This window comes from Triticum aestivum, chromosome 5B (genome assembly GCF_018294505.1).
Source record: "Triticum aestivum cultivar Chinese Spring chromosome 5B, IWGSC CS RefSeq v2.1, whole genome shotgun sequence".
In the NCBI taxonomy this organism is placed as follows: Eukaryota; Viridiplantae; Streptophyta; class Magnoliopsida; order Poales; family Poaceae; genus Triticum; species Triticum aestivum.
The window spans coordinates 129,007,752-129,021,131 of record NC_057807.1 but is presented as its reverse complement, the minus strand read 5'-3'; the positions used below and the strand labels follow the sequence as shown (position 1 = coordinate 129,021,131).

The 13,380-nt window shown below is 48.8% G+C and overlaps 1 long non-coding RNA gene across 1 annotated transcript; it reads left to right on the top strand.

Moving 5' to 3' along the window:
* The first annotated feature begins 600 nt into the window (after window positions 1-600).
* LOC123115832 (uncharacterized) lies at window positions 601-1,298 on the top strand. Its single transcript, XR_006456766.1, has 2 exons — window positions 601-816; window positions 910-1,298. It is a non-coding gene; the product is annotated as an uncharacterized lncRNA (long non-coding RNA).
* Window positions 1,299-13,380: the final 12,082 nt, after the last annotated feature.

Genomic DNA, 13,380 nt, shown 5'->3' with positions numbered 1-13,380 from the left:
GATGCCCAAGTTTAATTGTTTGAGATCTGTGATATTGTTGTCATATTTGTGAAAATTGCTATAATATTATTGTCATATTGAATTTGAAAAGAAGCAAGCAAATGAACTTAAATTCATAAAACACAGGACCCTACCGCCAAGGCCCCTGGCGGTAGGGTCAGACAGCCTACCGCCAGGGCAACTCAATTCTTCGTTACAGAATCGTTACACTGAAAAAACAAGACCCTACCGCCAAGGCCCCTGGCGGTAGGGTCAGACAGCCTACCGCCAGGGCAACTCAATTCTTCGTTACAGAATCGTTACACTGAGACAGGACCCTACCGCCAGGTGCTCTGGCGGTAGGTTTGGACAGCCTACCGCCAGGCCTCCTGGCGGTAGGTACTTATCCACGTCAGCGCAGTCAAACGGCCGCCGTCCCCCTCCGTCGCACCCCTACCGCCATGGGCCGTGGCGGTAGGCTATCTAACCCTACCGCCGTAGGCCCTGGTGGTAGCAAAAGGGTCAAATCACGAAAAAATTTCTAACAAGGGTCAGATCCTGAAATCCTTTCCAAAAAGGGTCAAAACACGAAATTCGGCCACGCCGATGCCGCACCTTCCCCCGACCCCTCTCTCGCCACGACCTGACTCCGTCATCCTCCACTAGGCACCATGGACTCCGTGCGCATTGGGCCCTACAGATAGATATTCCGCCCCGACAACTTTGTCTTCGGCCAGTCCGGCGCCGGCAACAAGTGGGCCAAGGGCCACTACACCGAGATGAGCTCCATCCTCGACGTCGTCCGCAATGAGGCCGAGAACTGCGACTGCCTCCAAGGTACTTTCCCCTTTCTTCAGGAGTCGCTCCAGTTACTCCGTTCCGCAGATTCCAGCGAGCGATTCTGACTTTTGTCTATGTGCTTGTCGTCAGGCTTCCAGGTGTGCCACTCCATCGGCGGGGTACCGGTTCGGGCATGGGCACGCAGCTGATTTCCAGGATCAGGGAGGAGTACCCGGACCGGATGATGCTCACCTTCTCCGTGTTCCCATCTCGCAAGGTCTCTGACATAGTGGTCGAGCCCTACAATGCCACCCTCTCGGTTCACCAGCTGGTTGAGAACTTTGATGAGTGCATGGTGCTGGACAACGAGGCGCTCTACGGCATCTGCTTCCACACCCTCAAGCTGACCACACCTAGCTATAAGGAGATCTGTGACATCAAGTTATATTACCTACCTGTACTTTTTTTGACTGAATACCTGTACTTTTGTTACTAATGTGAATGGTAAATGATCATTATGCTGGCAACACGATGAATTATAGCACTGGACAGTCAATTGTGGAAAAAGTCTGTTTATCAATTGTCATATTGTGGTAGTTTTGTTCGGTGATACAAACTAACTGCCTGTAGTGTCGAAAATGATGTCAGCAAGTTATCCTAACTGGTTGAAGCCATTAGTTAATTATATCACCTGACAGCCATCTAGGTAGTGACTTATTTCGTTTTATGTTGAAGAAGTTCATTTTCTAAATATTTTGCAAGTTTTATTTTGGTCGTATGAACTGACTGCAGCCTGTAGTGTCCACAATGCAATTACCAACTTATCCCAACTGGGATGATGCCATGTTGGAAACTGAATTTGTTTTATCTGCTGAGAATATGTTCATTCTAGAGATGATTTGAGTTCCAGCCGAGGTTCCAATCTCGCCTACTTCGTCAAAACACCGTCCACTCGAACGCCAGCTGAGGTACCAATCATCAATCATTGTTTTACTGTTTCCACATGAATCTCTTGCATAGTCCCAATCATGACCACCTGTGCAACGTCCTTCATCTTTTCTGTGGTATTTCAGCAGCTTTCATAATTAATTAGTCCCCTATAGTATTATATATGCATATATGCTCAGTTTTATGAAAAAAAAGATAGAGGATTAATACACTGACTGTGGCTTGGCAACTTTATATTGGTTTTTTGACCGGGATTCTGGTACAGATGGAGCAGTGATTTGTGATAATCTAGCGATAAGTAGAAAGGTAACTGTAAAATCATGTGCTCTGCAACTCTTGTCACAATCATGTACAGAGGATTAGTTCATTTTAACTAGCAGGGATTCAAGTTGCTCTACTGTGGCACACATTGTCAATTAGTTAAGCGAGATCAAAATAGAAGTGCAGATTTGGTGGCAAAACATTCTTTAGGGGAGCAGTTAACCGGTTTGTTGTTACAAGGTGCTCTGGTTTTTGTAGCAGACCAAATGGCTGCAGATTGTACTTCTAATCGTGATTTTTTATTAATGTGAGATTTAAGCGCAATAGTTCGCATAACTTGGGAGGCAATCCTGAAAAGGAGGAGAGCACTTGAAATAGGCTTAGTGAAGAGAATTTGAGATGGCACGACCAAACATATTTGGGTTGACCACTGAATACTTGATGTCCTTGCGAGTTTCAAGGGTGAGGAAGGTGAGAGAACTGTTTTCTGCTGACAGTAGGTGGTGGAATGAGGACACTCTCCAAGAGAACTTCTTAACACCAGACATCTAGGTGATAAAGAAGACCCCTCTTGGAAAATTGGACCAGGATATGTGAGTGTGATCCAGAATTTTATGCCTGGCAGGGCTAACTTGCACCTCCATCCCATGCCCCTTTGATTACATTTTCAATTCAATATGCAAATAAGTTGGATGCTTGGATGCCTATGGTGAGTGAACTATAATAGCTTGAGTTAACTGAACTGCAACAAAGAATGGTTTTAGTCTTTCGGTTAAGCTGACTAACTGTTTCAAAATTCTGAACTATTTGATATGAATGTTATGTCTCCACTATGTAATTCTCTGTACAACCCATTTAACTCTGCAACAGCCACTAAAATATATCCACGACCAGAATTATGGAACCGGGGGGGGGGGGGGGGGGGGGGAGTACAACATTGCATAACCTTCTGGTTTTCCTGAGGTACTGCTCAGTAGTTTTTTTACCTCATACATAGATAGAACAAGAGTCACAAGAGCTGATTTTGTGCACCTAGCCTCAGGCGCACCCACTGGATTGGGGGGGGGTTGGGGGGGGGGGGGAGTACAACATTGCATAACCTTCTGGTTTTCCTGAGGTACTGCTCAGTAGTTTTTTTACCTCATACATAGATAGAACAAGAGTCACAAGAGCTGATTTTGTGCACCTAGCCTCAGGCGCACCCACTGGATTAAGAATCTGAAATGTGGAACTTTCAAAAGTTCCAAAAACAAATCTGCATATATAACATATTATTGGACCGATGAATGTAAAAATTATGAAATATAACACAAATCCATGGTTATATGTTTGAAATTAGAAGTCTGTGGATGGGGATGGAAGGAAAGGATTGCGAGTCTGATGTGCCATCGACAGTGGCGGGCATTAATTGGGGAGGCGGAGATAGCAGCATGACGTGCATGATGTTTGATTAGACTTTGGTTACTTGGTGATGCTTTTAGTTTGCTAGAACTTTTTAGCCTGAAAGAAAGCAAAATGCATATACACGGGGATCAGGAATCCATTAAGTTATCTTAGTATCTCTTTCTGGTTTGAGATTAGTATCGTTTTTTCTTATGCATTTAATTTGCTGCGCAGGTGTCTTACATAAGATGCTATAAGGATTACATAACTTTCTTTACCGATCACAACGCTGACGGTGGTAGGACATGCTTTCTAACTGCCATTCCAACAAGCCAGCAAAGACGGATGAGAATCAACAATCAAAGATGATAGAGGCGCATGAAATCCAAAAAAAGGAGGGAGAGAGCCAATGGAGGGCCGGGGGAGCGAGATCCGGTGTCAAGATACAGAAAAGAGGCCGGAGAGAGCTCCATGGTCCGGGGTGGTGGAACAGGGGGATCCGGGTCCGGGGTGGTGGAACAGGGGGATCCGGGTGGTGCAGAGATACGGCGGCGTCGCGGGGGGGGGGGGGGGGGGGGGGGGGGGGGGGGAGGGGATCCCGGCGGCGCCATGGTCTGGGGTGGAGCGGGGGAGGGAGGGGGGATCTCGGCGGTGAGAGATCCGGCGGCGTCGTGGGCGGAGGGAATCCGGACGGCGGTTGGCGCAGCGGCGGCGGTGGAGTGTCCATGCCCTGGTCCAGGGAAAGGACGAGGTCGAGATGTGGATAAACATGCGAAAGAGAGCTGCGAGTACGACCGACGGGGCAAGGCTGGAGGAACTAGCGACGAGGTCGGGATGTGGATAAACATGCGAAAGAGAGCTGCGAGGTACGACCGACGGGGCAAGGCTGGAGGAGCTAGCGACGCGGCTTCTAGACCACACGCGTGTTGCTAGCTAGCGTACACGCATGTTGTTGGTTTTTTTTCATGGAGCGTGCACACATCGTTGAACAGGTTCTTTTTCTGTTTTTAATAGTTTTGACTTATTTTTTGAGAGTAATTTGTTTGGATCCTTCACGCATATCGATAAAAATCTTCGAGTCCATAACGCGAACGTGTTAGTACATGTCTTTGTTGTCCGAACTATGCATATATTGGGTTTTTGTTTTAAGGTTGAATTTGACTCATCTCGAAAAAAAAGTTAAATTTGACTCTCTTTATGTCAATCATGAACTCATACTGACTGACTACTAGGATGCGGAAACTGAAAGGGATAGAAAGAACAAGTAGTAGGTAATGTCGGACTACCATATATACACACATCATGACACACACAGAAATATAAAATATATTGTCTCCAGATGATATTGATCTCAGTAGTCAATATCAAAATACAACGCATGAGTATGTGGTTTTTTTTTTCTTCCGGTGCAACGCACGGGCAGTTTTCCTAGTAAAAATAAAGCAAAAAACTAGAACAGAAAACAGAAAAAAAAACAGACCGTGGCCTCCCGTGCAGCTATGCCGGCCCATCTGGGGCTCCACCTAACGCGAGGCTTTCGCTATCTCTAACGGAAGACCCTATTTGACGCGCGCTGCGTCAAACTGTCGGCGGTTCGCACAGGCGAAGCGACCGAGCGACGCGATGGGCCGGCCCATTATGCGTATGCAGTTCCTGTCCTATCGTCCGGTTTTGGGAACCTTCTAGAAGTTTCCCTGAACTGGTTTATTTTCTTTTACCGGTTTTCCTTTTAATTTCTGTTTTTCTTTTTATCCGTTTTCCTTTTTGTCATTTTTCTGTTTCTTTTTCTTCTTTCTATTTACTTTTTTCTTTATCCTTTTTTGTTTTCTTTCTTATTTCGAGTTCCTTTTTTCTTTCTTCACTTTTATCATATTTTTGAAAAATGTTTCAAAAACTAATTTTTTTAAAATTTTTAAAAACTTTCGTGAGTTCAAATTTTGGTCATAAATTCAGAAAATGTTCCATTTTTTAAAATATTGTTCTATTTTCAAAAAAGTTCCCGTTTTAAAGAAATTGTTTGCAAAATTTAAAAAATGTGCATGTTTTCATTTTTTTGAGGGCTTTGCATGTTTTCATTTTTTAGGGGTTTCGAAATTGTTCAGTTTCAAAGTTTTGTTCACAAATTTCAAAAAAAAATGTTCGGGTGGTTCAAAACAAGTTCCCATTTTAAACAAATTGTTCAAACATTTCAAAAAATGTGCACAGGTTCATTTTTGAGTTTCAAATTTTTGTTCACAAATTTCAAAAAAAAATGTTCGGGTGGTTCAAAACAAGTTCCCATTTTAAACAAATTGTTCATAAATTTCAAAAAATGTGCACAGGTTCATTTTTGAGTTTCAAATTTTTGTTCACAAATTTCAAAAAATGTTCGGGTGGTTCAAAACATGTTCCCGTTTTCAAAAATTGTTCGCAAATTTTAGAAATGTGCACATTTTCATTTTTTCAGGAGTTTCGAAATTGTCAAGTTTCAATTATTTGTTCACCAATTTCAAAAAATGTTCTTGGTTTCACATTTTTCAAAATATGTTCATGTTTTCAAATTTTGTCTTGGAATTTCAAAACATGTTCCATATTTTAAAATATATTTCAGTTTTAATATTTTATTCACAACTTAGCAATTTGTTTGTGTTCACAGATCCCTTTGTTTTTTTCAATAAAAAATGCTTTTGAAATTCAAGATATTATGTGGATCTGCGCTGCGGTTGGTTCTTTAAGCTTGGCACTGCTGTATAATCAGTAAAGAATGCTAGTTCAACTGGTAGAACCACGTGAGGTTTTGGTTTCGAATTCCCGTGACGACGGCATTTTTTTAGCTACAGCGTACTGTCGGTCGTTACACTCATGGGCCGGCCCAGTTGGACACCCGCCTGTGCGAAACCGCGCCTGTTTGCCGCAGCGAGCGTCTCTAACTATGGCCCCCAGCCTTCATAAGAAACTATAGCCCCCAGCCCAATAAGCTCTCAGGTGGCCCATAAACCCTTCTCCACCCTCTCCGGTGTCCACCCCTCTCCCTCCCCGGGAACCGAAATAAGAAGGGAGGCGCAAAGCAGAGGAAAGATCAACAGAAGCGCCGGGAGAGAGCAGAGCGATGAGGCCTTTCCACGGCGACGTCGCTGGCCTGACTTCGCCCCGTCTCCGGCGGCTCCTCTGCTTCCTCAGGCGCTGGAATCTCTCCGACACCGCACACGCGTACGTCTCTCTGACCATCTTCACTTTGGTCCGGCCATGTCCATACAGAATCTCCTGTTGCTGCCGGCGGAATCCAACCGGAGACACCAATTGCAACGATGCGTGCATGATTCAAGGCAGAGTTTCTCGTGCATTGCAGGCTGGAGCAGGAGACGGACGTGTCCTTCATGCCGGAGTACCTGCGGCTGCTGCTGGCCCAGGACAAGTGGGCGGAAGCCGAGGCGTACGTGGCGGGCCTCGTCGACATGGAGGACTGCAGCCGGCTGGCCAGCCTCGTCCTCGCACGCATCCGCGTCTTCGGCGTCATGTCCAAGTTCGCCGTCGGGGAGGCCAGCACCGTCTCCGCCGCTTCCTTCCGACGCGCCGAGGCCGGCCTCCTCGCCCATCCCGAGCTGCACGCTGTCCGCCCCGTCCTCGATTCCATGCGCTCCGACCCAGACAAGTGAGTCTCCAATCTCCCCATCCAGCATCAATTGCTAGTACTTGCAAATTACTGTCGCCGTGGTAATGGACATGAGTACATGACAAGAGTTCAGCTTAATCGAGCTTTGCTTGCCTTCCATTGCAGGGCCTCAAGGCTGTATGCGCACATCCATCCCGGGGCAGAGGCCATCATGAAGTGGGCCGCCAAGTGCCCGGAGTTCAAATCCAAGATTCGAGCACCGCCTCGTTGCCCCTTCGATCGTACCTAGTACTCCCTCCCTTCGGAATTACTTGTCTCGGAAATGGGTGTATCTAGATCTAGATACACCCATTTCCGAGACAAGTAATTCCGAACGGAGGGAGTACATCGTATCTCTTGGTCCTAGGTACTAACTACACCAATTGCTTAGTTTCAGTGTCCTCATCATATTCGTTCATAATTTCATTCTCTTATCAATACCACTGTCCTGAGAAATGGTTCTCAATTTTGATTTCAGAAATATTTCAGGCCCCACTGAAATTTCAGAAAATCAGTTTTAAGGTTTTCAATTTGAACCAATGGTCGAAAGTTCTTCATGAATGTTAGTCCAACTAAAATTTGGTCAATCGTTGAATTCGATTTGAAATTTCCAAAAACCCACGCGCCACTGAAATATTTTGTCTGAACTTACATTGAAGTCAGAACCCTCTGCTAATTAGTATAGGTTGTTACAGGTTCTGGGAATGCAGAAGAAGGGGTCAGAAGAACAAAGCTGGTCGTCGAATCCCAGCACACATCCTTGCCCGTTGCTTTATTCGAAGGAGGTAGAGGTAGACCATATGGCTTGAAACTATTTTCTCCTGTTTTTCAGCTTATGATATGCTGAAGTTTTTTTTTGTTAAAGGTATTATATGCAGTACAGTATATAGTTACAGCCATATTGTAGGGAAGTCTTAGATAAATATATTCCTTCTTTCTTTTCTGCAATATGTCTTCAGCAACTTGTGCTGCCAGAAAAATTGGTCCTGATTATTAATGCTAGTACTTCCTAAATCTTAAATGATACCTGCTGCGTGAGATAAAACTTTCTCCTTGTTACAAATTTCTTTTTCTTTTTAGCCCTAACAATATAGCTCAAATGTTGAAACGTTCAATCGTGTGGGCATTTGTGACGCTTTAAGATTCAAATGGTAGGGGCATGCCGCATTTTGGTTTTGCGGGGTCTTATCCGGTGTTTTTGTTGGTTTTGAGGGTCTCATCCGGTGTTTTTGTTGGTTCGCGCCGATAGTAAAATTAACTAAACCTGTAACGCTTACTGATGATAGTAAAATTTCCCTTTTTTTCCTGTAGCGTCATCTGGTCTTGTTTGTTTTATGTTGGTCTTAACTGTAAGACTCTGCTGGCGACCCAAGCAGTCCAGAAGACTATTTTATTTTTATTTGGCCTTCTGAAAACTAGGTATTAAACTTTATTTCCTCTTAAAGAAAATTTTGAAATGGCCAGGATTTGAAATAACAAAGAAAATGCGTAGATTCTCAGACAAAAGAATATTTGATCTTTTCCTACTGATCCGAATATGAATGTAGATGAAAAAACAGGCAGTACAGATGCATTTCTGCCCTTTTTTTTCCAAGTTCATTTTTGATTGAATACAAGTGCATGATAATAATTCAGGGAAATTTAGAAAAACAAGGATTTCTGAAATTATTCAGGGAAATTTATATAATGATCCCATGTTAATATCCAATGGTATGCTATTTTGTGTGAATACTGTGTTGTATAATCACTTGAAATACTGTGTTGTATAATCACTTGTTAATGGCCAGGATTCTTGCAGAGAGAGCCTTGGCTCAGTGGTTGGGTCTGTGGTTGTGCAACCCAACGACCCGAGTTCAATTCCTGGAATTGACAGGTGATGCACAGGGGTTTTTCCTCGTTTATTGAGGATCAAGCTTGATGTGTGGTGGAACCAATCATCAAGAAATATCTTGATACTCATTTAAAAAAAAATCTGAGGACCATGTTTATCTTGGTACTCATACTAAAATGGCCGTATGCATCCTTAGTTGGTGCAGAGGCCGGGAAGTGAAAATCTCCTCATTTTAAAGGACAACCAAGAAGGACTTAGGCGAGGCGGGCGATGCGGGGGGCGATTGGCGTCACGTCCGCCGGGATCCCCGCGGGGGCCGTCGCCCATCTCCTCCGGTGATCGCCGGAAGGTGGGGGGTCGGTTTTGGGCCCTAACCGAAGCTGATGACGGCGAGGGAGACAAGGATGCGGATGCGGCGGCGCCGCCGTCTCCTCCATCGGCGACTCCCTCGGACTTCCTTTGAGATTTCTTGAGCGTTGGGTACGACGAAGACGAGGTGGCTTCAACCGTTGACAAGATCCTTCCTGTAGATGATCCGGCGCGAGTCGGGCTTCATGCCGGGGAGATAACGGAGATGTTGCGCCGAGTTGTTCACCGGCGTACGGCGGCGGCGGCGGTCCGGCCCTGGAAGGGTCCATTGCCTAAGGTATGTCTTCCGAATTTGACCCTTTTTGATATGATTCGGCCGGATTCATGGACTTTGGTGAAGAGACGTAAGAATGCTCGCCGAAATAGTGCTCGATCGGCGCCGGAGGTGACCGCGGCAGCGTCGCCGACGGTCACGACGATCCAGATCAGAGACGCTCGCCAGGAGCGTTTGAATTTGCTCCTGGGCCGCGCCGAGCCGCAAGCTGTTGGGCCGGGTGGCATTATTGGGCCGAGGTACGGTGGGTATGAGGCCCAGCCGGAATCGGTTTCAATCGATACTGAGGGGAGGGGCGCATGCACGTACCTATCGTTGTCGCCTACTCCGTCGCCGCGCCCTAAGGTTCTGTTGCATCGAGCGCCGCGACTGCGAACTGCGGGGCCTGGCCGGGCTCGCCGCATTCCTCCTCTCGGCGTGATGGCTGGTTCTGGAGGTGCGCCTCCTCCTGGAAAGCGCCCGTCTCCGCCCAGTGGGGCAAATCGGGCTAATGGGGCACCGCCGACGAGCCAGGGCAATGGTCGGGGCGCGCTGCCGGTGCCGGCGTCGGGTGCTGGACGTGGCGGCGTGGCGCTCCCCAAGGCCGCTGCGGGACGCGGGTCGGACGGTCCTGGTGCGACGCACTTTGCTGGCAGGGCACCCGCTGGAAGGCCGCCGGCACCGGCCTTGCCGTCGGGGGGGGGGGGGCGAGGCAGGTCGGGCTCCGGTCCTCGGCCGGTGGCTTCCGACGGTGATGCGGTGGCCGCTGCGGGCCGGGGGGCTGCGCCACCAAGGCCACCTGTGCCTTCGGGTCCGCTGCCTAGACCGGCCCTTCTACCCCACGTCGTTGCTCGCCCGTCTCCGCCGTCGCAGTCCAACGTTGGTGGTACTGTGGCTGCGCCCCGGGGTCAATGGGGGGATGGCAGCTACGATGCCTATGGGGCTGGCCAGCACCGTGGTTCGTTGTCCACGGGTGGAGGTCGTGGTTATGCATGGCAAAGCGACGGTTCGGCTAAGAGGCCGTTCTTGGGTCCTTCCGGTGGTTTCGTTGAGGGGCTTTCTGGTCCGGGTAATCTGCAGCGGGAGGTTTCCGTGGCAATCATGGTGGTCGGGGCGGTCGAGGGGGCCGGTATCGTCCACGACAACCGCCCCCACCTGTTGTTGTCGAGCAGATGACAGATAACGGGGCTGCCGAGGAGCCAGTGCTGACCGGTCACGTTATGGAGGTGGTGACGACTCTTGCTACTGTTCAGGTTCCTGAGAACGAGGTTATGGCTGATGCGTCTGTGGAGATGACGGATAGGGTTGAGTCTGATAGGGCGTCCAAATGGGCGCGCAAGAAGGACAAGATGCTTTGTTATCAATGTGGCGACAAGGGCCACTTCATTGCGGAGTGTGTGGCTCTGTTATGTGATACCTGCGGTAAGCCGGCACACGACTCTGGGGACTGTCCGATTCTGCAAGATCAGGCACCGTCGCTTATGATGTATGGAGTATACTGTGCTGAGCTAACGTTTTTCGAGTCTCCGAATGAGCGAGAGGTTACTGATGAGACCTCGAGCATGACTACGGGGATTGTCAAGGTCACCAGAGGGGAGGTCTCTGAGGCACAGATCGTGCAGAGGCTTCGGGAGCTGGCCCCTGGGGATTTCCAGTGGGACCTCGTCAGTCTCGCTGATAAGATGTTCAGAGTTGAGTTTCCTTTTGTGGAGGATTTGCAGAGGTTGCTGAGTTTTGGGATGTGTAAAGTGCCGGGAACTGATTGCATCCTTGAGTTTCATGAGTGGAAGCAGGTGAGCCTCAGGGTAAGTCGCTTACTCAGGCGTGGTTGCGACTTTCCGGGGCTCCCTCCAAGCCGTTACAGGATGCTCGGGCTGTGGCCAGCTTGGGCATTTTGGTGGGGAAGCCTGAGCGAGTGGATATGGCGTTCACTAGGGCTCACGGGATTGCTCAGGTTCTGGTTAGTATTCTGAACATTGAGTATGTGCCAGAGGTGGTTAAATGGGCTTATCGAGGCAGGATTTATAATCTAGTTATTGAGTTTGAGGATGAGAGCCTTTTGGCTGCGGCGGCTCATGGGTCCGACGTGGATATGCACGAGGGTGACGGCAGCACGGGAGTAAAGGAGCCGCCGGTCGAGGACTCTGGACGACAGCTATCCAAGGGACCGAGGTTTGAGACCGCGATGACCGGGGATGGAGCGGCTCCACCCTCCTCGGTGCCTAATACGACTCTGAGATTTGGGTCCTTCGAACCCGCTTCTGCACCCCCGAGGCTGTGGAGTGATTGGGTTGAGTCCGAGGAGGCTTTTGAGCTCGCGTTGCCTGCTTTGGGGTTTGAGGATACTGTGTGTACTATTCCTGGGGATCCTGGGGCTTCGTCGATCTCGGTCTGGGGAGAGGAGGAGGTGAGTCGGCAGGTGGCCACTCCCTCTCGTGCTTAGCACGCTATACCTCCTCAGGACGTGACGCCGATGTTCGTGGCTGGTTTGTTGGGAGGGGTCCCGGGGCAGGCGGCCTCGGGTTGCTCTTCTCCTGCTGAGGTAGGGGACTCGGGGCGTGTGGTACCCGTGTCCTTCTCTTTGTTGGGAGGGGGTCTGGGGCAGGTGGCCTCGAATACCTCCTCTCCCGTCGCGTCTTCCTCTTTGTTGGTGGCGATTGTGCCATCGGGAGGGGGCTCGAGGCAGGTGGCCTCGGAGCCCTCTTCTCCTGAGGCGCCTGTGGTGGTGGCCTCTCCGGTGCTGGGTGGGGAGTTAGGGCAGGCGGCCCATGCACTCCCTTCACCCCGTTCGCCGCCGACTCCGTCCTGTGGGGAGCGCCAGACGTTTGAGGTCATGGTGAGTGCCTTTTCACTTCCTAGCGAGTCTGCTGGGGAGTCCGTGCAGGCGGACCGGCATAGTGGTTGGGGTGAGGCAGGAGGCCCTACCTCGACCAGGATCTCTCGGGAGGAGGTGATTGCGTTTGGAGGGATTCAGGATCCGATGTCTGAGGGGCGCCGGGTGAGTGGCCGTCTCCAGACTCAGCTGAATGTGGGGACATTCAGCAGCGGTGCGCCATGAGGGCGGCCAAGCTCCGTGATGTTGAGGTCACTATTGGTATGTCGGTTAATACTTCTAATTCCATTTTGCATTTTTCCAATGATGAGATTGTTGAAAATGCAAATCAATTAGGAGTTTCACTAGGTAGTAATGTTACTGAAATCTCTAATTCTGTTAATGATCTTCTGGATCTTGAGGCTGAGCGGGCCTTAGAGATGATTCGTAATATAGCGGCGGTTAAACCCATGAGTAATTCTGAGGTTGATGCGTTGGGGGTCAGGGTGCTCGACAATTTTTGTGCGGATCTTATGCCTCCCATACCTGAGGCGGAAGAAGAGGATGATACTACTGAGATGGTTATGGCGAGGCCTTCTGAGACTGATTGTGAGGACCAGTTGTAAATTCAAAATGCCTCTAAACGCAAGTGGAAACGGAAGGTGTACCCGGTGTCCGCAGTGCGTAGGAGTGCTAGGATTCGTACGGCTAAAAAATTCCATGATGAACTATGAAAGGAATCTTTTGAAATAGCAGAGGTCTAAAGGACTTGGCTAAAAGAAGGTTTCTTGCTGAGGCGTCTATCGAGCATCGATTAGATTTTATCGCTCTATCGAAGACAGGTAGAGATAATTTTGCGCCGCAATTTCTCAATACTTTGTCGGGAGGTATTGATTTTGATTGGCATTGCCTGCCACCGAGAGGGAGATCGGGTGGTGTCTTACTCGGCGTTCGATGCGAAGCGCTCGAGGTTCGAAGTGTGGTAATGGGTGACTTTGCAGTCAAGTTTCGGGTGCATTCGAAGGACGATGGGTTTAATTGGGCCTTGGTTGCGGTGTATGGTGCCGCACAGCCCGAACTCTAGCCCGAGTTCTTGGCTGATCTTGTTAGGATTTGCGGTTCCGAGCAGCTTC